The sequence below is a fragment of the Lissotriton vulgaris genome, chromosome 7, assembly GCF_964263255.1.
Source record: "Lissotriton vulgaris chromosome 7, aLisVul1.2, whole genome shotgun sequence".
Taxonomy (NCBI): domain Eukaryota; kingdom Metazoa; phylum Chordata; class Amphibia; order Caudata; family Salamandridae; genus Lissotriton; species Lissotriton vulgaris.
In genome coordinates this window covers 492,604,566-492,632,383 of record NC_141695.1, presented here as the reverse complement: position 1 = coordinate 492,632,383, position 27,818 = coordinate 492,604,566, and the positions used below count along the sequence as shown (strand labels likewise).

General features: G+C 45.3%; 1 long non-coding RNA gene across 1 annotated transcript in view; it reads left to right on the top strand.

Annotated features, from left to right (window-relative positions):
- Positions 1-27,449, top strand: part of LOC147701944 (uncharacterized) — a 237,667-nt gene extending 210,218 nt beyond the window's left edge. Inside the window, exon 4 of the long non-coding RNA XR_015297487.1 lies at positions 16,951-27,449. This is a non-coding gene — a long non-coding RNA (uncharacterized LOC147701944). The remainder of the gene's footprint in view (positions 1-16,950) is intronic.
- Positions 27,450-27,818: the final 369 nt, after the last annotated feature.

Sequence of the window (27,818 nt, the reverse complement as noted above, 5' to 3'; positions counted from 1 at the left end):
TGACATTTTCCTAATTTCAATGTAATTATGAGTGACATTCAAAGACAATGAGTGACACTTTCTCACGAGCTAAATCAAGCAATGAAGAGGAGGGAAACATATAACTAGCAGAAATTACACTTTTTTGAGCCAGGAGAAACTATGAGATCATCTTAAAACTGCTGCATAGTACCAGAAATGGAAGGGCACTGTCAGGCCTAACTGTCCCAAACAGGATGTGAGAGGCTCCAGCGCGCATGCTCTCAGTTGCCTGCAAATAAATGATCATAATTACTCAGTCTTGCTTTCAATCTGCAGCTGCCTGGTGTTCTGGAGGGCACCGAAATAGTCTGCACATGGAAGCCTCTTCACTCAACTCTGGAAGAAAAGCGAAGAAGTGTCCTGATTAAGTGCACCCCAGAAGCCCTGACTAAATGCACTCCTAGCAGTGTCAGCATCCAGTGCTGTGCTGCCAACATAGAGAGGTCAGCAAGAGGCTGTGCCTACTGCACCGATCACGCATGAGCCAAGCAGTTCCCAGCTCCTACTGGCCTATTCTATTGTCTTGTGATTGCTGAAGTGCTTAATGGACAGACATGGAAGCACTTCAGCAATCAAAAGAAAATAGAACAGGCCACAAGGTTGTTGATGAAACCAGCAGGAGGTGTGAACTGCTTGGCTCATGCGTTCACACTATATACAATAATATAATTAAATCTAAGATTATTTAAACTCACCTGACCTCGATAGATCAGAGTCTTCCAGGGCCAAGCTTTGTTCCTGTGCCAGCTATACTACGTGGTTGTGGCTGGCATCCTGCTGGGAGCAAACCCCTTCGAAGCTTGTGTTTTCAGATTTTCGTGACTTCCTTTAACACACGGACTAAAAACGTCACTGTTCCTGTTTGTTCTCGCGACTGGCTTCACCTCTGGATTTATCGCCCTCCCCAATAAATCCAAATATACACCGACTCTCATCTCCACAGCTTCCACTCTGGTGTGGCTGAGGAGAGGCGGGAAAGGTACGGGGTGCATACCGGAAGTTTCCTTTGAAGTTGTATCTGCGTGCGCCTCTGGGTTAGAAGGGATGCTTCAATGCACACTCCATGTATACTGCGCACAATAGGTAACACAGCCGCTGCTTTCTCAAGCAGACCTAATCATGGACTAGAGGCAGCCCTGACTAATTTCAACTGACTTAAATTAATGTAGCCACCTGTTACTTTTATGCTTTTTAAAGTATTTTAAATATACAATTCCATACAGTAACTGTGTCAATCAGGAACCCTTTGAACTTTCTGCGGAGTGTTAATACTCACTCTTTCGGACATCTGGAAAGGCATTTCCATCCTGCTCTTTCTTGTAATTTCACGTGTGCAAATGAGGCAGGGGGGGTGAAGTGACAGCTGATGAGCGGAACAACTGAGGGCGCCCGACCTCTTTACAGAACCTTGATAACCATATTAATTGATCTGATGCCATAGATCTCCTAAGAGTTTAATATAAAGGACACTGGCCAGGACTCTTCTCACTGCCAGATACTCCTTGCAATTTTATCTGCCTCTTGTATGTTCGTGCTTTCTCCCTTATGCCAGTAGGAAGTGTGGAGATGCAGGGGCTAAGAAGAGGTAAAAAAAAGTCAAAGCTCATTAACGTGCAAATGGTCTTTTAACGACCTGTGAAGTACTCGGGCGGCTGTTGTGTGCCCGCGAACCTGTCTCAGCCCGGGGGTTCACACAGGACGGTGGGGGTGTGGAGGGGGGCTGAAGCAATTTGAGCACATTGGGCTTTGCATGCCTGCAACACTCTGCCTCTCGTCTGGATTTCGCGCCGCTCGCGTTTTAAAAGCGGCGGTGCGACCTGTCTCGCAGGGATGTCTGTGAGCTGTGTGCGCGCTAAATCCAGGACACTGCGCGCTCCGGGGGACCATCGTGCGCGCGTGCCCACGCACGCAGGTTAGGGGGAACAGTGGCTATGACCAATGAATAGCGAAATCCATCGCTGGGTCTCTCAAAGTGCTCAAAGAGATCCCATCAGACTTCCACCCTGTACTGCCCTGCATCATTTGGGAACCTTCAATTTGCACATGGGGAATCGAGTACCCAGCCCGAGATTTGGCCAGACTCAACCAAATCTACCACATCAATCCCAAACCGTCTGTGATGCAATCTGTATTGGGTATCAGGAGGTTGCTGAAAAGCAGTGCTAAATTGTGTAAACCAAAAAGTGTATAAAGTGCAATATCTAAAATTGAGTAAAAGGGAGGAAAATATTTTTAATGGACACCTCCTTTTTCTCAACGATAAAAACAGTGCAAATGGTAGCCTTAACAAATAACTACGCAGAAAAAAAATGGTTGAGATGTTTCTGCAGTCTTTTAGCGGGCCCATGGGTCACCATGCTGCTCCATCAGGACCTATTTTGCTACTGCTAGGTGTGGTGATGTGAATCAAAATCAAAAGCAGTGTGACAAACAAAGTAAATATCACCTGAGAATCTCCTGTGTTCAAATTGTCGGAGTACACCAGATAGACAGGCAGACACACACACAGATGAGAAAGAAATGTATATTTCATTAGTGACAATAGCATTTCAAAAAACATCTGCTGAATTATTTTGTCCAGTCAGAAACGCGTACTGCAAAACATCATGTTACCTTGTATAGGTATACCATGAGAGCTAAATCGCCAGCGTATCTAATAATCATATGCACTTTGTAAACATATAGAATTACACTCACCCAATTGGCAGGAGAATGTTGCCCCCCCCTCACCTGGCCACAGCTCAGGTAACACGGAGCACCGCTCTATTCAAGCCAAACAAAAGAAAAAGATCAGAGGAAGCACCTCGCTGCTGCGATTTAAAACAACACTTTTCGCCTTTGCTAGGCTTATAGTGTTTAGGTAAATCATTCATTTCTTATTTCAAATACTGTAGTCACCGCCCAGTCGAAACACCCCTGATGTCATGGATGGATTAAAACTCATAAGCTGAGCAGGTAGACTTAATATTTGTAAGGACACATTAAGGACATTGTCTGCTCCCAAAATTCGTCATTATTGAATGTGGCTGACACTCATCGTACTGCACAGAAACTGCTCTCACTGCACAAATAAGTAAGCTACCATCCTGATTAACTTGTGTGTCGATCACTTGGATGTTACAAGTTAAAAATATAGTGTTAGTACTCAGGAGTCCAGCTCAGTATGTACTATACCCCTCATCTAGCGTAACGAGGTAAACCAATTTGCCGGGCACTTGCCTCAATAGATACACTCCACCGTGTGTATAGATGAGACATCAAAACAGCCGCGAGCCCTCACACATCGTTCCTATCTTGAAGCGTGTGACCAATGTTTACTATTGTTTGAGCGCTAGTTTGGATTAAGCTCATTGACCGCGCTTGCAGTGTACGAATCTCAGTTAGAGTTAGTGCCGTATACTCGCCGAGTTGCCCTTTAATTCAATCATCTGCAGGAGTCCCCAGCCCACCTACCTGTCCGTCGGTACTCCAGACGTCCTTCTGGGCTGTCTGTGGGAGGTGCCGAACGGACAGGAGAAGGTGTATTTGGCAAATCCTCTGGTTGGCGGCTGCTGTGATGTCATCTCAGCGCGCCCCCGAGGCTGTAGGGAAATGTAGTGTTTTGTTTAGTTTTATCCCAAATGTGCCGATTTCGTGTGCTAAACGTGGATTTAGGAGTGTCTACGATCACTTGTTCTAATATTACTTGACTCGACTCAAGCAATTGAGATATTGAGTCAATAATCCCTTATTGTTTGTAATAGAAGGGAATTTCATTGACGTAAATGTTCATTCCCAAAGGTGCAGAACTACATACTGGACTACAACGCCCCTGGGAATCTAGGGAAATGTAGTTGGATCTCCCCAGTTCTCACACTGTAAACATAATGTGTCAGAACCCTCCTATTTTTCCTCCATCTGTTTGGCGCGTCTGGGAGAAAATAGATATACCTAGGGAGCCTAGTTGAGGATAAGCATTATATCTAAACGCAACTCTATTAAAGGTTAAGTGAGATAACGCCAATCAACCATCACGGGCATAGCCACTCGTGATATTCATACGTGATTTATAAAGAGGGTTTCAATTATGTGATATAGTATGTGTTCCCTCTATTATCAAAGGCTCCCATGTATTAGCCTGATCATGAATTCTCTCCTATCTGTAGAAGAAACATCTCGTAAATAAGGGGCTGGGAGAATGTTATGCGATGTATGTGAATTCGTTATAATGACATCCAAGGGATATCTTCGTTCAACCCATGCTTATCTGTCTGTAGCTTGTAAACCCATCTCTGCTCACGTTTAAAGAGGAAGCCACTTACATCAGTGATATATGTTGGTATCAGTGGCTGTTTTAGTACAGTCCAGTGTAGATCCAAGGGAGTGTGTTTTGCCTCTATAAAGTGATTTGTCATCCTAGTTGACTGCTTAGAGCATCTAATTGAGCTTTTGTGCTCGGAAATGCGTATTTTGACCCTCTGTGTGGTCATCCCTACATATAGTTTTTTGCAGGGGCAACTAATTAGATATACCAAATTGCTACTATTACAATTTGTGAATCTACGTTGCTCCCAAGGTCTGTCTGTGCCAATATCAATGGTCAAGGATTTCGCTGTCTGTGGACAAGCCGCGCAATTGCCACAGGGATGATGGCCCGTAGTTGCCGGCATATCCCACAGAGTGCCTATTGCTCGGGGATCTCACATTTGGGTCGTGTATAGACCAATTTGTCCTTGAGATTCTGACCTCTTTTGAACGCAAATAGTGGGGCAGGTAAGGTGTCAGCGCCTGTATTCAGGATGTTCCAATGCTTCATCACTATTTTCTGAATCTGATTTGATTCGGTGCAGAATGTTTGTACACACGTAATTTGATCTTGTTTGGGCTTCGGAGGTAGAATATCTAACAGGCTCTCTCTGTTATTATTTGATGCTCTTTTTTTGGACTTACGAATCAGTTGTTTGGGGTCGTTTTTCAATGACAGGTCTATTTCAAGGCTCTTGGCATGATGCTCAAATGCCTGTTTAGTAGAGCAATTTCGTTGGATCCGAAGAAATTGCCCATAGGGCAAGTTATCCCGGAGTGCTTTGGGATGGCAACTGTGGTAGCTAAGTAAAGAGTTCTTTGCCAGTGGTTTGCAGTATAGTTCTGATTCTAGACCCGAGGAGGTAGAAGTGATTAGAAGGTCGAGGAACGCCAAGTGTGATCTGCTATGTTCCATCGTGAATTTGAGGTACAGATTCCTTTCATTCAACCAACCGTGGAAGTTCTGAAGTTCTTCCTCCGTACCTCTCCAAATAACTAGAACATCATCGATGTAGCGCTTCCACAGGCGTAACCTGGCTGTGAAAGGATTTGTATCTGCGAAGATGTGATCTTCTTTAAATCTATGTACGTAGAGATTAGCGAGACTAGGGGCAAACATACTGCCCATGCTAGTCCCCCTGATCTGTAAATAGAGAGAGTCGTCATACTGAAAGAAATTTTCAGTCATGGCCAGATTCGCCAAGGTCATGATTAGCCCTGGGCGGAGTTGGCGGAGTGGGGCTTCGCGGAGCTACGCGAAGTGGGCGAGAAACTACGCCCACCTCCGCACTCTGCGTAGCCCCACTCCGCAAAACCACTGGCCGCCAGCCCCGCCACCCGCCTCCCTCCCGCCCTCCCTAAATACTTTAAAATAAAGGAACGCAATAATTTAAAAAGCACTTACCTTGCCGCCGCTGCCCGCCGCGTCCCCGGGGCTCGCTATCTTCCGTCTTCTTCAGTAATGCGCATGCGGCCGCGGATGCGCATTTTCTCGTGAAAATGCGCATGCGCGGCCGCCCGCGCATGCGCATTACTGAAGAAGACGGAAGATAACGAGCCCCGGGGACGCGGCGGGCAGCGGCGGCAAGGTAAGTGCTTTTTAAATTATTGCATTCCTTTATTCTAAAGTATTTAGGGAGGGCGGGAGGGAGGCGGGTGGCGGCCAGCTACGCTCCATCTGCGGAGCGTGCGTAGTGCCGCCTGGCTCCGCCAGCTCCGCAAAATGCGGAGTAGGCGGCACTACGCACACTCCGTGCACGGAGCGTAGCTGGCCGCCCACCCCTAGTCATGATCACTCTGACTGGAGTGATGGTGTTGAAATCCCTCTCAGCCAACAGGGCCTCCACAACCTCTAAGGTTTCTAGCTGAGGTATTGAGGTGTACAAACTCTCTACATCGAATGATACCAAGATGTCTTGATTGTTATCATAGTCTATTTCTGGTAAGAGTCTCAGAACATCCTTCGTGTCCTTTAGGTAGGTGGGCATTTCCCTCACCATAGGTTTCAAAAAGAAGTCGACAAATGGCGATAAAGGTTCTAGAAGGGAGCCTATCCCCGAGATGATCGGGCGACCAGGCGGTGGACGTGTGGTCTTGTGTACCTTAGGTAGTTGGTAAAAGTAAGGTATCCTGGGGTTCACCGTACATAGGTATTGTCCGTCCTTGGCTGTAATCCACCCTTCACTGAGGGCCTCCTCCACTATTTGACCGATCTCTCTCATCGATCTCTCAGTGGGGTCTGTGGTTAGCTTGCGATAGGCCCTGTTGTCATTCAGTTGGCGCAGACATTCGTTCCGATAGGTCTCAGAGTCAAGTAACACTATCGCCCCACCCTTGTCCACAGGTTTAATAACTACGGACTGGTTATTGGCCAGGTCTCTTATTGCATCTTGTTCCGTTCTTGAAGAGTTGTTGAAAGGTCTTCTGCCTTGACGGAACAGTTCTCTCAAGTAATGGTCAACAGCTTCTTCAAAAGTGAGCACTTTTGCTGGTAGACCTGTCGTAGTAGGGTTGAATGTCGATGGTTTCTTAAGACCGGTATTGAGGTCAGCACTCTGGCTCTCCGCCATGGTTGAGTTCTTATCGGCAAATAAATAGTGTAGCCGAATTTTTCTAAAGAACTTGCCCATTTCGGTCTGGGCAATGAAGGGATCTCCTTTATTGGTAGACACGAAGCCCAAGCCCTTGTTGAGAACTTGTTCTTCCATGGTAGTGAGAGGATGAGAGCTGAGATTTATTACAAGGCTGGCCCTGTCGATGTCCCTGCTTGGTCCTGGTTGATTTTCTTTCCGCTTCTCAGATCCATGGTCTGAGGGGGTAAGTTCCACCGAACCTGGCCTTGTTGTGATGTTCGTTGTGGGCCCGTGACCTCCATCCAGACCCTAAAAAAGGCTGCTGATTGAAATTCTGATATGGTTGGTGTGGGCCAAAAGGTATGTATTAAACAAAATTGGAGAGCAAAGGGATTTTATCCACCTTGGTGGACGGAAGGGTACTCCCGATCCCCTGGTTAGGTAGCTGTATAACAAAATAAGGAGTACCACCAAAGATAAGGCTAGGAAACCAATATCGGTGGGATGAGACTCTAATGTAGAAAAAGAAGAAGTCCTTCTTTGTTTTTAAGGAACCCCTCACTCACCGACCTGGTCGGTGACATGCTTCATCATCGGGGCCACCTTGACAGCCGAGTGCCGTCAAGGTGTGCTGCAACACCTGAGATACAGTGGAGCGGGTATGTGAGTGATGAATGTAAAGAAAAAAAGTCAGTGAGTTAAAAATTGTCCTGGTATGACTTATCCAAAGATTATTTATTCTAAGACTACTGGACAATACTAAAAACAGTGTATGTCGATACAATGAAGGCTTAAATAGGACCAAATGTATCTGTGGTATGTGTTAGGTCTACATGTTTCAAACCAACAAGGGGATTTACCGGTTTTTCTTCAGGACCAAAAAATAAAAAGGAGTTGGGTGGTCAGGGTACACTAACACCCTGCCATACCTGCAATCCTTTTTGGACTTAGCAAATTGCTATTTTGGGTCCAAAAAGGATTGCATGTATGGCAGGGTGTTAGTGTACCCTGACCCACTGTGTACCACATACCCGCTCCACTGTATCTCAGGTGTTGCAGCACACCTTGACGGCACTCGGCTGTCAAGGTGGCCCCGATGATGAAGCATGTCACCGACCAGGTCGGTGAGTGAGGGGTTCCTTAAAAACAAAGTAGGACTTCTTCTTTTTCTACATTAGAGTCTCATCCCACCGATATTGGTTTCCTAGCCTTATCTTTGGTGGTACTCCTTATTTTGTTATACAGTGGGCCAAAAGGTCCCATCATCGGAGGATAGGGTGGAGGACCCCACGGGGTGGGTTGCCACCAAGGTGCTCCTTGTGGTTGAGCAAATTGTTGGCCATATCCTCTCCAGTTTTTTCTATTGTTACCTCTACCTCTCGGCTTGGTGTAGAAATTGCCTTGATTGGATGAATCAGAGTCGCTTGAAGCACCATCGGAGCTGGAGGTACCGTAACTAGATCCCCCCCCTTGCGCCCATTTTTGTTGTACGCTGTTGGGGTATATTCGTCGCTAGTGTACGGGTATGTCTTGTCCATTGCAAAATGTGCCAGGTCCTTTTTAAACTTCTCCAGCTTGCTGAACAAGATAGAGTCCCGGAATTCTTTACTTGTCTTGTTTCCGTCTTCTTGGTGCTTGGAGAACACCTTGCTAGAGGATATAGTGGTCTTAATCTGACCTTCGAGGAGTTGGATCTCGACAAGAATTTTGTCGGCAGTTCTGTTAGCCGTTTTGATAATCAATACTAGCCAGTCGCGTGTACATCTCCACGCTATAAGAGACCAGTCTTTTAAAAATTCTTTGTCGTCTAAAAATAGGCGTGGAGCGTTGGTCACTATGAGTCCGCTAGGGGCACAGTTGCCACGTAGTTATTCCGCCATGGTGATGCCATGGACACATACCCTTGCCTGGTTCTTTTTAAGTACAAGGACCTTAGCCCACCCCTCATCGGCATTGACCTGGACAGTCGGTAGAAGATCCAGCATACTGGGATTCTCTGACAATATATTCTGTAATTCCGCCTCATCAAATGCCAGGCCTAGGTTAGTGGCCATGTTTTATGGAGAGTAATAAAGAAATGAGTAAATAGTGAAGTTCTTGTCACAGCAAACGAAGCGCCTCTACTCCGACTCCCACCCAAGTGTAGCCTGAGTGCAGTTCAGAGTTAATTAAACAGAAAAAGGAAGAACAGGACCAGCAGCCAAGGCTGCTCAAACACTATTTATAACAAAGAGAGGGGGTCCGAGGGAATATTTAACGACCAACCAATGCTACAGCCCTAACAATAACTTGAATACCAACTTAAGAATAGCAAGAGGTCAGAAAAGTAGGTGTGTTTCTTATCCAGTGATGATATGTGCTATGACCAATGAATAGCGAAATCTATCGCTGGGTCTCTCAAAGTGCTCAAAGAGATCCCATCAGACTTCCACCCTGTACTGCCCTACATCATTTGGGAACCTTCAATTTGCACATGGGGAATCGAGTACCCAGTGCGAGATTTGGCCAGACTCAACCAAATCTACCACATCAATCCCAAACGGTCTGTGATGCAATCTGTATTGGGTATCAGGAGGTTGCTGAAAAGCAGTGCTAAATTGTGTAAACCAAAAAGTGTATAAAGTGCAATATCTAAAATTGAGTAAAAGGGAGGAAAATATTTTTAATGGACACCTCCTTTTTCTCAACGATAAAAACAGTGCAAATGGTAGCCTTAACAAATAACTACGCAGATGAAAAAATGGTTGAGATGTTTCTGCAGTCTTTTAGCGGGCCCATGGGTCACCTTGCTGCTTCATCAGGACCCATTTTGCTATCCTCCCTATTCCCTATCCTCCGATGATGGGACCTTTTGGCCCACACCAACCATATCAGAATTTCAATCAGCAGCCTTTTTTAGGGTCTGGCCGGAGGTCACGGGGCCAACAACGAACATCACAACAAGGCCAGGTTCGGTGGAACTTACCCCCTCAGACCATGGATCTGAGAAGCGGAAAGAAAATCAACCAGGACCAAGCAGGGACATCGACAGGGCCAGCCTTGTAATAAATCTCAGCTCTCATCCTCTCACTACCATGGAAGAACAAGTTCTCAACAAGGGCTTGGGCTTCGTGTCTACCAATAAAGGAGATCCCTTCATTGCCCAGACCGAAATGGGCAAGTTCTTTAGAAAAATTCGGCTACACTATTTATTTGCCGATAAGAACTCAACCTTGGCGGAAAGCCAGAGTGCTGAACTCAATACCGGTCTTAAGAAACCATCGACATTCAACCCTATGACGACAGGTCTACCAGCAAAAGTGCTCACTTTTGAAGAAGCTGTTGACCATGACTTGAGAGAACTGTTCCGTCAAGGCAGAAGACCTTTCAACAACTCTTCAAGAAAGGAACAAGAAGCAATAAGAGACCTGGCCAATAACCAGTCCGTAGTTATTAAACCTGCGGACAAGGGTGGGACGATAGTGTTACTTGACTCTGAGACCTATCGGAACGAATGTCTTGGCCATCTGAATGACAAAAGGGCCTATCGCAAGCTAACCACAGACCCCACTGGGAGATTGACGAGAGAGATCGGTCAAATAGTGGAGGAGGCCCTCAGTGAAGGGTGGATTACAGCCAAGGAGGGACAATACCTATGTACGGTGAACCCCAGGATACCTTACTTTTACCAACTACCTAAGGTACACAAGACCACACGTCCACCGCCTGGTCGCCCGATCATCTCGGGGATAGGCTCCCTTCTGGAACCTTTATCGACGTTTGTCGACTTCTTTTTGAAACCTATGGTGAGGGAAATGCCCACCTACCTAAAGGACACGAAGGATGTTCTGAGACTCTTACCAGAAATAGACTATGATAAAAATCAAGACATCTTGGTATCATTCGATGTAGAGAGTTTGTACACCTCAATACCTCAACTAGAAACTTTAGAGGTTGTGGAGGCCCTGTTGGCTGAGAGGGATCTCAACACCATCACTCCAGTCAGAGTGATCATGACCTTGGCGAATCTGGCCATGACTGAAAATTTCGTTCAGTATGAAGACTCTCTCTATTTACAGATCAGCGGGACTAGCATGGACAGTATTTTTGCCCCTAGACTCGCTAATCTCTACATACATAGATTTGAGCAAGCTCACATCTTCGCAGATACAAATCCTTTCACAGGCAGGTTACGCCTGTGGAAGCGCTGCATCGATGATGTTCTAGTTATTTGGATAGGTACGGAGGAAGAACTTCAGAACTTCCACGGTTGGTTGAATGAAAGGAATCGGTACCTCAAATTCACGATGGAACATAGCAGATCACACTTGGCGTTCCTCGACCTTCTAATCACTTCTACCTCCACGGGTGTAGAATCAGAACTATACCGAAAACCACTGGCAAAGAACTCTTTACTTAGCTACCACAGTTGCCATCCCAAAGCACTCCGGGATAACTTGCCCTATGAGCAATTTCTTCGGATCCAACGAAATTGCTCTACTAAACAGGCATTTGAGCACCATGCCAAGAGCTTTGAAATAGATCTGTCATTGAAAAACTACCCCAAACAACTTATTCGTAAGTCCAAAAAAAGAGCATCAAATAATAACAGAGAGAGCCTGCTAGATATTCTACCTCCCAAGCGCAAACAAGATCGAATCACGTGTGTACAAACATTCTGCACCGAATCAAATCAGATTCAGAAAATAGTGAGGTAGCATTAGAACATCCTGAATACAGGCGCTGACACCTTACCTGCCCCACTATTTGCGTTCAAAAGAGATCAGAATCTCAAGGACAAATTGGTCCATACACGACCCAAATGTGAGATCCCCCGAGCAATAGGCACTCTGTGGGATATGCCGGCAGCTACGGGCCATCATCCCTGTGGCAATTGCGCGGCTTGTCCACAGACAGCGAAATCCTTGACCATTGATATTGGCACAGACAGACCTTGGGAGCAACGTAGATTCACAAATTGTAATAGTAGCAATTTGGTATATCTAATTAGTTGCCCCTGCAAAAGACTATATGTAGGGATGACCACACGGAGGGTCAAAATACGCATTTCCGAGCACAAAAGCTCAATTAGATGCTCTAAGCAGTCAACTAGGATGACAAATCACTTTATAGAGGCAAAACACACTCCCTTGGATCTACACTGGACTGTACTAGAACAGCCACTGATACCAACATATATCACTGATGTAAGTGGCTTCCTCTTTAAACGTGAGCAGAGATGGGTTCACAAGCTACAGACAGATAAGCATGGGTTAAACGAAGATATCCCTTGGATGTCATTATAACAAATTCACATACATCGCATAACATTCTCCCAGCCCCTTATTTACGAGATGTTTCTTCTACAGATAGGAGAGAATTCATGATCAGGCTAATACATGGGAGCCTTTGATAATAGAGGGAACACATACTATATTACATAATTGAAACCCTCTTTATAAATCACGTATGAATATCACTAGTGGCTATGCCCGTGATGGTTGATTGGCGTTATCTCACTTAACCTTTAATAGTGTTGCGTTTAGATATAATGCTTATCCTCAACTAGGCTCCCTAGGTATATCTATTTTCTCCCAGACGCGCCAAACAGATGGAGGGAAAATAGGAGGGTTCTGATACATTATGTTTACAGTGTGAGAACTGGGGAGATCCAACTACATTTCCCTAGATTCCCAGGGGCGTTGTAGTCCAGTATGTAGTTCTGCACCTTTGGGAATGAAAATTTACGTCAATGAAATTCCCTTCTATTACAAACATTAAGTGATTAATGGCTCAATATCTCAATTGCTTGAGTCGAGTGAAGTAATATTAGAACAAGTGATCGTAGACACTCCTAAATCCACGTTTAGCACACGAAATCGGCACATTTGGGATAAAACGAAACAAAACACTACGTTTCCCTACAGCCTCGGGGGCGCGCTGAGATGACATCACAGCGGTCGCCAACCAGAGGATTCGCCAAATACACCTCCTCCTGTCCGTTCGGCACCTCCCACAGACAGCCCAGAAGGACGTCTGGAGTACCGACGGACAGGTAGGTGGGCTGGCGACTCCTGCAGATGATTGAATTAAAGGGCAACTCGGCGAGTATACAGCACTAACTCTAACTGAGATTCGTACACTGCAAGCGCGGCCAATGAGCTTAATCCAAACTAGCGCTCAAACAATAGTAAACACTGGTCACACGCTTTAAGATAGGAACGATGCGTGAGGGCTCGCTCGCTGTTTTGATGTCTCATATATACACACGGTGGAGTGTATCTATTGGGGCAAGTGCCCGGCCAATTGGTTTACCTCGTTACGCTAGATGAGGGGTATAGTACATACTGAGCTGGACTCCTGAGTACTAACGCTATATTTTTAACTTGTAACATCCAAGTGATCGACACACAAGTTAATCAGGATGGTAGCTTACTTATTTGTGCAGTGAGAGCAGTTTCTGTGCAATATGATGAGTGTCAGTCACATTCAATAATGACGAATTTTGGGAGCAGACAATGTCCTTAATGTGTCCTTACAAATATTAAGTCTACCTGCTCAGCATATGAGTTTTAATCCATCCATGACATCAGGGGTGTTTCGACTGGGCGGTGACTACAGTATTTGAAATAAGAAATGAATGATTTACCTAAACACTATAAGCGAGCTGTGGCCAGGTGAGGGGGGCAACATTCTCATGCCAATTGGGTGAGTGTAATTCTATATGTTTACAAAGTGCATATGATTATTAGATACGCTGGCGCTCTAGCTCTCATGGTATACCTATACAAGGTAACATGATGTTTTGCAGTACGCGTTTCTGACTGGACAAAATAATTCAGCAGATGTTTTTTGAAATGCTATTGTCACTAATTAAATGTACATTTCTTCCTCATCTGTGTGTTTGTGTGTCTGTCCATCTGGTGTACTCCCACAATTTGAACACAGGAGACTCTCAGGTGATATTTACTTTGTTTGTCACACTGCTTTTGATTTTGATTCACATCACCACACCTAGCAGTAGCAAAATAGGTCCTGATGAAGCAGCAAGGTGACCCATGGGCCCGATAAAAGACTGCAGAAACATCTCAACCATTTTTTCATCTGCGTAGTTATTTGTTAAGGCTACCATTTGCACTGTTTTTATCGTTGAGAAAAAGGAGGTGTCCATTAAAAATATTTTCCTCCCTTTTACTCAATTTTAGATATTGCACTTTATACACTTTTTGGTTTACACAATTTAGCACTGCTTTTCAGCAACCTCCTGATACCCAATACAGATTGCATCACAGACGGTTTGGGATTGATGTGGTAGATTTGGTTGAGTCTGGCCAAATCTCGCACTGGGTACTCGATTCCCCATGTGCAAATTGAAGGTTCCCAAATGATGTAGGGCGGTACAGGGTGGAAGTCTGATGGGATCTCTTTGAGCACTTTGAGAGACCCAGCGATAGATTTCGCTATTCATTGGTCATAGCACATATCATCACTGGATAAGAAACACATGTACTTTTCTGACCCCTTGCTATTCTTAAGTTGGTATTCAAGCCCTGTCTCTAACGTGTTGTGTTTTACTATCAGTCCCATTACAGGACAAATGCAATTCATATTGACTGATTAAGTGCTCACTGAATTTCTTAAGGTTAAAAGCGCTGAAAATGATGTGTGCCACGTTATGTTGTACATGGAATGGAATTTATTTGACATGTAAAAAAGACGCATTTTCTAAGCAGTTTTTAGCTACCAATCGAATTATAGGACATAAATGGTAAGTTGTGGTCAGATGGGCCAAATGATGTAGGATATATGGACATAGATCCAGTTCACATAATGGTAAAAGCAAACGTAAAATGACCACGGATTCCTTAATACAAAATATTTAAAGAAGAACAAGGATTACAATCAGTAATATCTGATTCATTAGATATAGACATAATATTTGAAGTATCTGGAAGCCAGTGTAATAGCCATATTTTGCCTGTAGTTAAGCGGGATGATGGAACAGGACAGACAAAATATTGAATGGTGGTTGACTTGAGAGCTGTTAACAAGAAGTGGAGCTCCAATACTCTGTAGTGCCTGACATTACTGCTAGGTTCTCTTCAATACTGCCCTCCACACAATGTGCATGCATTTTTGGGTTTGGTTTCTTTTTGTAGACAGCGAATACCAATTTTTTCTTTACTGTCACATAAAGAGGTGACAGATCCTGTTCGCTGGGTAACTGAACGTGACAAAAGCTTCATAACCTTAAAGGCTGCTGTTTGCGATGTACCCACTTTGGGTACCCCTGATTATTTTAAACATTTTGCTTTATTTGTACATGAAACAGAAGGTTGTGCTTTTGCTGTTTTAACACAAAAACATGGAGAGAAGAATAGAATTTTTTGTCTATTTTGCCTCAACTTCGGAACTGGTAGCGAGAAACCTATCGCATTCAAACAGGCAGACTCATATATTCTTGGGTATGATGTTACAGTGTATGTGCTTTACTCAGTAGACATTCTGTTGTACAAAAGTAAGACCCAGCATTTGACTAATGCCAGATTGAAACATAATGAGTTATCACTTATGGCTGCTTATGTTACTCAAGAATGATGTAACACCATTAATGCAGCCACCCTGATGCCTCTCTCTTTGGAGGAGGATGAGGAACAACTCAATTGTGCGATTGTCACTGAAACTGGAACAAAGTGTCGGTGGATCTGGTTGACATGCCACTTCCTGTTATAGATAGCACCCTCTATGTGGATGGCTCTTGCCTTCAGAAAAAAGATGGAACTACTTCAGCAGCATATACCATCACTACAAATAAAACAGTTGTAAGTATGTGTAAGATAGAGCAAATATCAGCTCAAGCTGCCGAATTAATAGCACTGATCCATGCATGCAAATTGTCAGAGGTATTGACAGTCAATATATATATATTCTGGTAAGCAGTATGCCTTCGGAGTGGCCCACAATTTAGGAAGGTTATGTAGAGAGGATTCATTACGCCAAGTGAGGCAAAAATGCAGCATGGCCATCTAATCACTAGGTTGTTGAATGCTATCACTCTACCTAAGAAAGTTGCAATAGTCAAGTGTGTCACACACAGGAAGGTGACTGATGCAGTAGGTCAGGGATATAAATTTGTAGATGACGTAGCCAAAAACACTGTCTTAGCTGTTAACTCACTGACATATGTAGTAATGACTGTGGATGATGGAAATAGCTATGACACCTATGTTGAAGTAAAGGAGATACAAGCATTAGCTGATGAACAAGAAAAAGAAGGATGGAAGGATAGGGGCTATGTTTTTAGTGACCACTTGGAAGGTTGGATAAATGTGAAGCCCAATACTAAATGGTTCATGGCCCTACACACATTGGAGCCCATGGTATCACCAACGCCATCCTTAGAATAGCAATGTGAGGAAGACAGCAGTTAATTTCTGTAAAAAGTGAACAGTGTGCGATCAGTTACGATGTAGGAAAAGCAATGCCAGTGTCTCAAGGCCATTTTCGAATGCCAGAATGTCCTTTTGAGTATCTCCAGATGGATTGTACCGAGATGCCCCCTTGAAGTGGGAAACAATATTTTTTGGCCGATTATGCAGTTTTAGCAATTCTGTTGAATCTTTTCCATTTAAAGATAATACAGCTATGGGAACTTCTAAAGTATTGTTGAAGGAATATTTTCTGAAATTTGGATTTCCCAGAAGCCTTTGGAGTAATAAGTGGGTATATTTCTCAAATGAGATAATGGATTTAGTGTGCCAAGGTTTAGGTATTAGACTTAAGTGTAATTTAATATATCATGCAAAAGCAGCAGGCTTGGTTGAAAGATGTAATGCTACTTTAAAAAGTATATTGAAAAAAATATGCGCATTTAGTAAATTGTGTTGGGTGGATGCTTTTTCTATTAGCATTATTTTTAACGAGAATTACAGTGACAGTAAAGAATAAGTTATCTCCCTTTGAGGGGGTGATGGGTAGACCAGCCAACGTGCATGGTATTGCAACTCCAATCTAGCTTTGCGACTTGTCTCACTCTTCATTGTTGGAATACCGTAGGGAACTGACTAATAGCCTCTCTGTTATTCATCAACAGATTAGAGACACCTGTTCCCCGCCTCTGGAAGGAGAAGTACACAATATAAGGCCAAGGGACTGGGTCCTGGCTAAGAATTTTGTGAGGAAAAAGAGTCTCCAGCCCAGATGGAAAGGGCCAGTACAAGTATTGTTGGTGACACAAACTGCAGTGCAGTGTAATGGTCAGAAGAACGGGATTAATTTGTCCAACTTCAAGGGACCCCCACCATTTTGGCACAAGCAACCTTTGGAAAGATGCAGCTTGAGCCCTGAGTGGAGTGCCTATTGCCAAAAGAATTGACCCACAACTGACTATGCAACGATCTAACTTACGGCCAAGGAAATTGAAGAATTAGATAGGAAAGTGCTTAGGATGGAACAAGCACCCACTGCCAGGCCCTCAAGAGTGCCACCTTTAAAGGACTAACTTGTGCAGTGAAGTTAGTAAAATAAGGACACTGAAGACTTTCACCTGCAAGAATGGAGATACATCCCTTTGGCCACCCTGCTACCCCCATTGAAAGGGAAGAAGTATGTTTTTTACTACCTGTAAATAATGCTGTTAGGGAAAAGAGAATACAATTATTATTTTTATTGTATTAATTATTTAAATTTTGATTTGTGCTTTAACATGGTATATTGTAGAGAACATTACCCGGTACATTCTATAATAGCTAAATCTGATAGAGATATCTAGCCGTAGATTCCTTAACTTGTAAATTCTCCTGAGGTGTCAGACTAGATCTGGAAACTTTTCTCAGTAGTACCTCTGCACGCCGGGGGTGACACCACATGGCTTCGTAACGACGTTGACTCCGGATGTGACATCCGTAGAGCCATATAAGCCACCTCCTGCGCACTGACATCAGTTTCTTCTTTTTCCGCGCTGCACCCGGATCCTTGATAGCATATCTCTAGCTGTTATTTCCACCTGCTGTGATTAATTTTTCATCTGAAACAGTGTTCCTTCTTCTATGCCCTCTGGGTTTAAATTCAGAGGGCCCTGTGCTAGACAGATGTCGGGTACAGATCTGCATTCTATTTGTATGTGGTGCGTGGGTGAGCATCACGACGTCGGAGAATGTGACACCTGCTTCTACTCTTTTATCTCCTCCAGGCCTTGCCTCTGAAGTCAGTTCTTCTTTGGCCAAAGTTTTGAAAAGAGTGGCTTATGTCTTATTGAGGTTCTTCATCCTGGCCGGTTGGCATTGAATCTATTCTCCGCTTTTGTGAAGCACTTTCTGATATTTTACTGGGAGCAATGGCTAAACATGAGACGGGTATGCCTGTAGACCGTACTATTGCCCACAAGTAACTCCCTACCCCCAATAACCCCGCTTGCCTTCTTCGTCAGCCAACTCACCACAGTTTAATGGTCCTGACCGCTACAGCTTCCCATGATATGGGTAACCTTCCCCATTCCCCTTTTGACAAAAAGTCCCAAAAACAAGACTCTTGTGGAAAACATGTCTTCTCTTTCACCAGTGCGGCGTTAAGCTCCACTAACACGATTTGTGTCCTCCCATGTCTTGAGGGATTCTTTGGGGCAGCTATTGCCATTATTTCCAGAGGCCAATAGGGGTGAACTGCACCACTTGATTTTGGATAGCCACCAGGCGGCTATGTTGCTTATCAGGGGTTGGATGGACTCCACTGATTCCATTGGTCAAACCATGGCATCTGCTGTAGCATTGCACCAGCCTGCATGGCTTCGGATTTCTGAATTTTCAAAGGATGTCCAGTCAGTCTTACTTGACATGCCCTTTGATGGGGTTCACCTATTTGGTGCCCATGCAGATGCTGCCTTACGTAGTTTTCGGGACAGCCTGGGAGGTTCAGACCCTTAGCCTGTCCCTACTCCCCTTTTTCTCATTCTACGATCGGAATGGGTTGTTCCTGTTTTTTCTTTTTTGTCTTTGTTCTTTCAATGCTGTTGTTTTGGGCGTTTTATGGGATCAGTCACCAAATTGGGTGTTAACCTGCCTGGTGTTGGGGACTAGTTGTCTTTCTGGAGAACCTGCATGGGGCCTTTGAATGAATGAATGAATGAATGACTACTCATTTGTATAGCGCATGGTTACCCGGAGGCATCCCAGCGCTTCAGTGGTCCAATTCATCCCCGATGAGTTAGGGAAATAAGAGGGTTTTCAGCATGTTCCTGAATCTAAGGTGGTTCTAATCCATCCGAATAGAGTCAGGCAGGCTGTTCCAAAGTTTTGCTGACTGAACAGCAAAACGCCTGCCACCCAAACGGCTTCTCCTTATTCTGGGAACTGCCAGACGGTTCTTGTTGCTGGATCTAAGGGTCCTATTGGTTTGATAGGGACAAAACAAAGGTTGGATAAGATCAGGTCCTGTTTTGGTTAGGGCTTTGTGGACAATTGTCATAGCCTTAAATTCAATCCTTTGTTGTACCGGAAGCCAGTGTAGTTGTCGGAGCGCTGGTTTGGCTGAGGTTCTCCGAGGGATCTGTAGAAGCATCCGGGCTGCGCAGTTCTGTACAGTTTGTAAGACCCTAAGTGTCCCATGAGGGGCCCCTAGGTAGACTGCGTTGGAGTAGTCGAGGCACGTTAAAATCAAGACCTGGACTAATCCGCCTTGCTTCAAACGGGAGCAGCCCAATGATTTTCCTGAGTGATCTCATCAGAGCGTAGCAAGTTGCTGCTACTTTCTGGGCTTGCCCCGGAAAGTTAAGCGCTGGGACCAGCCACACTCCTAGACTCTTGATTTTCGCTTTTGGGGGGAGAGGCTGGCCCAGAGAGTTAGGCCACCAGCCATCCACCGAGGAGGGCGCGTCATGCCCTAGCATCATGATCTCCGTCTTTGCTCCGTTAAGTTTTAGGAAGGAGTCATCCATCCACTCACAGACTCTGCTAAGGCAGAGTCCGTACCTGTAGGTGGGGTTTTTGAATTTGCCTATTGTGGGAATCCTCTAGGTAGAGATTTAATTAATTGTTATCTGGCATAGGTCTTCTTGCCTTTTGTTCTGTTCTTTTACTGTGCCTCAGGATTCTGCTAATCCAGCCCTGTTATTATATTGGAAGCTCCGTTTCTTGGTTTATGGTTTTCCTTTAGTAGCCTCTTGTCTCACCCTTGTCTATCCAACAGGTGTAATGGTACACAGCTTTTGGTTTCATCAGTCAATCAATCATATCATTTGTAAAGCGCACTACTCACCCGTGAGGCGCTGGGGTGGGGAATGCTGCCACTGCTCGAAAAGCCAGGTCTTGAGCAGTTTTCTGAAGGTCAGCAGGGCTTGGGTCTGCCGTAGGTGGATAGGAAGGGTGTTCTAGGTCTTGGCGGCGAGATGGGAGAACGATCTGCCGCCGGAGGTCGCTCTTCAGAAGCGGGGGACTGCGCGAGGACGAGGTCTGAGGACTGGAGCTGGCGGGTGGGGTGTAGAAGCTGAGTCTTCTGTTGAGGTACATTGGTCCGGTGTTGTGGTGTGCCTTGTGTGCGTGGGTGAGGAGCTTGAAGGTTATCCTCTTGTTGACCAGGAGCCAGTGCAGGTCTCTCAGGTGGGGTGTGATGTGGATGCGGCGAGGGATGTTGAGGATCAGGTGTGCAGATGCATTCTGGATGCGTTGGAGCCGTTGCAGGAGTTTGGCCCAGGCTCCTGCATAGATGACGTTTCTGTAGGCCAACCTGCTGCTGACGAGGGCCTGGGTGACCGTTCTTCTCATTTCAGTGGGGATCCACTTGTAGATCCTGCGGAGCATGCAGAGGGTATTGAAGTAGGAGGAGACGGCGTTGACTTGTTTAGGTTACGTGCGCGGTGGGTGGATGTTGAAGCGGTTCCTAGTGCAGTCAGCCACTAGGAGTCATCCCAGGCTGAAGGGGTGATCTTGGTGGCATCGGAGCAGAAGGGGGATGGCGGACGCTCCGTGTTCTGCCGGAGAGGAAGGAGGTGGTCCAGTCCAGGGCCTTCTCTTGGATCCCGGGGTTGTGGAGGCGTGTTCGTAGTGTGTGGTGGCAGACAGTGTCAAAGGCGGCTGACAGGTTCAGGAGGATGAGGGCCGCCATTTCTCCGTTGTCCAGCAGGGACTTGATGTCATCAGTGGCGGCGATGAGGGCAGTCTCAGTTCTGTGGTTTCTGCAGAACCCGTACTTGGAAGGGTCCAGGATGTTGTTCTCCTCGAGGTAGCGGGTCAGTTGTTCATTGACGGTCTTCTCGATGACCTTTGCCAGGAACGGGACCAGGGAGATGGGCCAGAAGTTCTTGAGGTCCTTGGGGTCCGCCATGGGTTTCTTGAGTAAGGCGTTGATCTCGGCGTGCTTCCAGCTCTCGGGGAAGGTTGCTGTCTCGAAGGAGGTGTTGATGACTTTCAAGGAGATGGGGTGCGATGGATGTACTGGCTTTGTTGAAGATGTGGTGTGGGCATGGGTCTGACGGAAATCTGGAGTGGATGGTGTTCATGACCTTGATGGTGTCCTCGTCATTGATGTTGGTCCAGAAGAGCAGGCGGTTGGTGCAGATGGTGGTCGTGGGGGGGGGGGGGAGGTCTCAGTGGTTGTCGGGGCGGTCGTGGCGTTGAAGCTGTTGTGGATGTCTGCGATCCTACGGTGGAAGAAGGTGGCCAGCGAGTCGCACATGTCTTGCAAGGGTGGGACGTCATTGGTGTTGGAGCTGGGTTTGGAGAGTTCTTTCACAATGTTGAAGAGCTCTTTGCTGTTGTGCGCGTTGTTGTCTAGGTGGTCTTTGAAGGAGGCCCTTTTGGTGGATCTGATGAGGTGATGGTGTCTGCGGGTGGTGTTCTTGTGGGCTGCGTGGCTGTCCGGTGTTCGTTCACGGAGACAGATCTTTTCCAGCTTTTGGCAGGTTTGCTTGGATGCCTGGAGGTCTTCAGTGAACAAACTGGCTTTCTTGTTGGTGTGACTGATGGAGGGTTTCTTGATCGGGTGAGGGTGTTGGTGCAGTCGTTGATCCACTGTCTGAGGTTGCGGGTGGCGGCGTCATTGGGGTCGGTGGGTGGGCTCTGGGCGAGGGTGGTGCTTAGCTGGTCTTCGGTGACTTTGCACTAGCAGCGGTGAGGCATCTGTTGGGTGCGGTGGTGCATGGTGGGTTTATTGAAGGTGAAGTGGATGCAGCGATGGTCGGTCCAGTGGAGTTCGTGGTGTGGTTGAAGGAGACGTGGGTGCTTGCAGAGAAGATGGGGTCAAGCGTGTGACCCGTGGAGTGGGTGGATGTTGTGACGAGTTGTCTGAGTCCGAGGTTGGCTAGGTTGTTGATCAGGGTGGTGGAGTTGGTGTTGTTGTTGTTCTCGAGGTGGAAGTTCAGGTCCCTGAGGAGAAGTAGTCTGTGGAGGCGAGGGCGTGTGTGCTGACAAAGTCTGCGATGGAGTCGCTAAACTGTGGTCGGGGTACGGGTCTGTAGATGAGGGTTCCTCTGAGGGGGGTGTTGGGGTCTGTGTGGATCTGGAAGTGCAATAGTTCAGCTGTGCTGAGGTTGTCGTCCGTGTTGGTCGAGACTCTGAGAGTGTTCCTGTGGACGATGGCGATTCCTTCTCCTGCTCTGTTGGTGCGGTCCCTGCAGATGATCTTGTAGCCTTCCGGGATGGCTATGGCTATGTTGGGTGCCGAGGTGAGGTTCAGCCAGGTCTCCATCAGGAAGGCGACGTCTGGGGAGGTTGAGTCGAGTAGGTCCCAGAGTTTAACAGCGTGTTTGCGGGTGGGGTGGGTTTTGAGAAGGGTGCATCTGAGGTGGTTGGGTTCTTTCCTAGTCAGCAGCATGGTGGGGCGGATGCTTGTGAAGCTGCAGTTCCTGCAGGTGAAAGCTCCGTGGGTGCGCTGCGGGGCAGCCAGGAAGCAGGTGTGTGATCGTCTGGTGTTGAGTGCGTGGAGGGTTCTGGCATCGTAGCGGTGTCGGGCGTAGTGGCGTTCACGGGGTCCAGGGATCCTGGCGCTGGGCGCAGTCCAGGCGCAGACGGGCCTGCTGCACGCGTCCGTTGTGCGGCCTCCATATTAGGGGATGTGGGAGGGAGGAGCAGCTGGGAGGCGGGCGGCGAATGGGATTGCAGGGGGCGGGCCGCATGGACCCAGCGGTGAGAAAAATGGGCGGGCCGCTGGAGAACTGGGCACAGGAAAGAAAAAACAAGTTTAGGCAACAAAACAAGTACAGGCACAGAGGAATAAAAACAAGTCTGGGCAAGAAAGCAAGTACCGGCACGGGAATAAAAACTAGTCTGGGCAAGAAAGCAAGTTAGGCACAGGGGAATGAAAACAAGTCTGGGCAAGAAAGCAAGTACAGGCACAGAGGAAAGAAAGCAAGTTAGGCACAGGGGAATACAAACAAGTCTGGGCAAGAAAGCAAGTACAGGCACAGGGGAATAAAAACAAGTCTGGGCAAGAAAGCAAGTGAGGCACAGGGAAAAAATACAAGATTAGGCAAAAATAATGCAGGTAGAGCTGTGCAGCAGCGTGGGGAGCGACCTACTTTGGAGCTTTTTCTTTCTGCATCATTCCATGCAGAGGCTTATTCTTTGAATGTTACAATTATGACATACTTTTTCTTGATGCATTTCCTTTATTACCTTAGGTTAATTTCCTCCTTCAGTTGATTGCTCTTCTCCTGTGGGATGCAAGATGGTCCAATCTTGTGACCTAGATCGCACGCACCAGTATTGTGTTATGCTGCCTCTTCTGTCTGGAGATTGGATCTGGCTGTCTCCATTGAGACTTCTATTGCCACCAAGGACCTGTTGCTCAGTGGTAATGTCTTATGCCTCTGGTGGTACAGGCACTCCCAGTACAAGGGTTCAAATCTCACCAATGTTGGGAAACACATGCCTGTGCCGTCCTGAATGCGCCTGCTCTGGTTCGATTTGGAAGCTCAGTACGGTCGGTCTGGTTGGTATTCAAATGGGTGACAGCATGGGCTTTCCTGGTACTGTTTCCTTTCTGTTATGTTCTGTTATTCTCTATGCCTCATGGCCGTTGCGTGATCATCGTATAGACCTGTATATTTATGTGCCCTTGTTGATCTTCTGATGGGAATTGCTTTTCATCATATGTCTTGTGGGGGATTATTCCACCTGGATATCCTGTTTGATATTTTCCGGGACTGTATTTGTTTTCTTCATCTTGGCCGTCTAGGTCCCACGTATTTGTACATGCTTGTTTGGCAAGCGTTCTCTTTCATGTCTATTTCCCTTGGGGAGTACTTGACTGTTAGGATTGTTCTAGCAGGCAACGTTGCCTTTTCAGTCAAGTCCCACACACTATTCTTGGAGGGGCGATCTCCTTTTTTCACTATTATATCGCCTGGTTTCCTTTGGGTGTTACTGTGTCTTATTGGGCTGTGTAAAAGTTTCCTGCATATGTACATTGGTAGGTTAGCATTTGAGTTTTGCATGTTTACATTATTGCCTTTATGGGTATATATTGTTTACTCGGGCTTCTAGGGCTGTGTGGTGCTGAGTCATTTTGGCCTGGTGTGATTGCCTTTTCTGTCTCTAGATCCAGTCTTTTCGTTACCAAAAAAAAAAAAGAGAGAGAAAAGGAAACAGTATGAGAGCTTTTCTCCACAGAAGTACTGCTTATACTTTGTTTGGTGTATGCTCCGTTTTTCTAGGACCTTCCCTTGCATGGGTTAGGTGGATTGGTTCTGGTGGTTCTTTTTCTGTTTGCTCTTTATCAGGGCAGGAGCCCTCATGTGCTTCTTTTTGTTCCCAAGTTTTAGTGTACCTTGGAGGTTCGCATACTTCATTCTTGCTGTTGTCAGGCGTTTTTGTGTACGATTCATCCTACTTCCCGCCAAGCTCGGTAGTCCTTGCCTGAGTTATCTGTTCCTCTTTTTCAGTCCTTAGTCTTTTTTTCCACACCTTGCTGTGAAAAAGTTTATTTAACTTGTTGTGCTTGAGGAGGTCCTTTCGCATTTCCTCTGACTATCTTAGTCATTTCAAATCCCCTGCAGTAGTTTTCTTCTTGCCGCCTCTGGTCTTCAAGTTCTTTTATTCCAAGATAGATGCCATCCTCTGCTTAGCTGGGTCTGATGGATCAGTACTCCATTGTGTGTATTGCGTGGACCTCTGCTCCTCCTTGTGGTCATACATCCAAAATCTGGTGGGTCCAATCAGCCTTTCATCCCTATACATACCATTGAGTCGGGTAACAATGGACATCTGTATATGCATTTGAGTGGACGTGCGCTTTACTCAATGTGCATTTTATTTGTTTGCATTTTTTGTGTGGTTTGTGCCATGCTTTCAGAGAAAGAGACAGCTCTCTTTTTTTTATCTACTCCCAAGTGGGGATGGTCGATCTTTACTCTCGGCCACCTGGTACTCTTTGGAGCTCTTATGGGACTGGTTTGCATATACTTGCCCTGAGCAGTATGGCTATGGTATGGAATTCACAAGTTAAGGAATCTGCGGCTAGATGTCTCTTTCTGTAACAATTTTGTTTGGTAGGGACATAATCTAGCCACAGCCTCCTTAATGCACCTCCCATTCTCCCCACACTGCGAATGAGCTATGAGGTCTGGTCTTGCCGCTTCTCCCGTGGCATTTGGAGATTGGAGCACGAAGGAGAGAGATATAAAAGAGCTACTATACCACCTACAACTGTGACAGTTTCTTCATGAAGATACTGGATTGAGAAGATCACACACCTTGCAGAAATTTCCCACTGATGCAATGTACAGCCCTGATGAAGTCCTAAGGGACGAAGGGTGTTGGCTGGGCTGAAGGGACAAAGCTTTTTTGAAATAATGAATAAGGTTGGGATTTTAAAAACACATACACAAACTCCTTAATCATTGAATTACTTCGCATCAATGATACTGAATTTGTTTGGGGCAGTACTATCTTGTTTATCAATTGAATGAAAGTCTTGTTAATATCATTTATGCTCCTTTTCACTTGTTGAAATCGATATTTATTGATTCTGGCTTCTAGGTGGTAGGGTCATGAAAAGGACAGCATACTGGAACTGTAGATATTATTAATAATACACTATTGCGCCAATAAATATCAGACTACTGGTGCTTATATCTCTGTCTTGGATAATATTGAACCTGTCATTATTGAACAACTAGGTCTGTCAGCAGCATCTGACACCCTCAACCATGCAGTGCTTTAATTCTCGTAATCGATGGCCAATCATTAACATTTTTTCAAGTTTAAGCAGCCATTCCAGGCAATGAATTCTGTATTTTGTCTTACATTTTCATGCATATACTGAAGACACATGTAGGACTTTAAATCTGGCAAGGGACATGACATTAGATGTCACCAATGTGCAGTAAATCTTTAGTAGGGCTTAAAATGATTATTGATAAAACAGAGGTTTTCTACTGTGCCTTTGAACGGAAGCCAACTGATGTGAACACTTACTATGGGTATTCCAAATATTAGGATTGTAACATTCTGACAACTTGAAAGTCAGAACCTTTACATTTTTCTTTGATGCTATTTAAACCATTTGCTCAGTAGTCACTTCTGCTTACTACTACTACTCTACTACTACTACGACCTGAAATTGTTTTGAAGGACCTACTCTTTTCTACCACAAAGGCATTTAGTTACAATTGCAAGGGAAATATTTAGAGGCAAGTTAAATTACTGTGAGGCCCTCTAGGCTAGCATCTCGAACAACCTAATTCATATGTTGCAAATGATTCAGAACCAAGCAACAAACAGTTACCCAAACTGCATTAGAATCATAAGCCCTTGATCCAGAGACAGCTGCATTGAACACTTAACTCAGTATAAATCTCACTTAATGTTTTACTACACATCAAGTTATATATGGCACTGTCCCAGATCTTCAAAAATAAAACTCAAGACCTGTGTTCCAGCATGCATCCTTAGGTCTCTTGATAGATCTTACTTGTTGCTCAATGATTTGCCTAGCCTAAAGGTGAGCGTAGGAGCTTACTCATTTGTGCTACTTGCCTAAGGAATACGTTATCTGCATATGCTGATTATATGCCTTTCATGTTGGCTGGTGACATATTTTCTATTAGGGAGTTTGTACTTCCCCTCCTATCGTTCCGTATTTGCATGCCCTTGGACTTTAGCAGATTATTAACTGTTTGGATTGGATGTGCTTGCCCTGTTGCCTTAGCTATATGGACAGTGCAGCTCATCTGACTAATGGTGTTGTGCTTCAACTTCGCCACCATATTCTTAACTGACTTGGGCCACATAACCAGCGATGGCATGCCAATAGTTAAGAAAAATGAAGAGGAACATGATCAGCACTACATGCAGGGGTGTGGAATTCCTATCGCCCAAAGCCTATGGCATATTGTTTTGTAGCAATGATACGTTTTTTATGTATATTTTGTCTCCTGGAAAAGTAGTCCAACCCAATGTAGAAAAGAGGGTGCCTGCCACCAAGGCAAGATGTGTATCCATGTGTAGAAATTGTTCAAACTTGTATACATGATACATTATTACAAAAGTCTTTACTTTGAAGATGAGTGCGCCAAGGAAATACTGTGAGGTCTGTAAGTGGTTCTAGTATAAAACATAGATACATGTACAAGATTGGTGATTTCTTTCAAAATAAAATTTGCACAGCAAAAATAAATATCCTAAACTATTGTACCAATTTAAATACCATGGCTTTGAAGCATAGTTTAGAAAAATGTGTTAGATACATGCATATTCTTTGAAAGTGCACTCGCAGGTATAAGTCCTTGCATTAGTATAAATATATGACAGTCAGGAATTCACAAGTGTTTAAAGAATTAGACGTGGGAAACATACTCCTAGAAAACTTTTATGATTGACATATTCTTATGAGTATTTATGATTCTGCCCAAGAATGTTTCTTCATGTAAAAATCAGCTGAGCAATTGCAAATTCATTTTCCCTATACCTTCTTTTTTTCCCTCTATGGAAATTGTTTTACTCTTGCCAGAAGTAAATTTTCAACATTTTC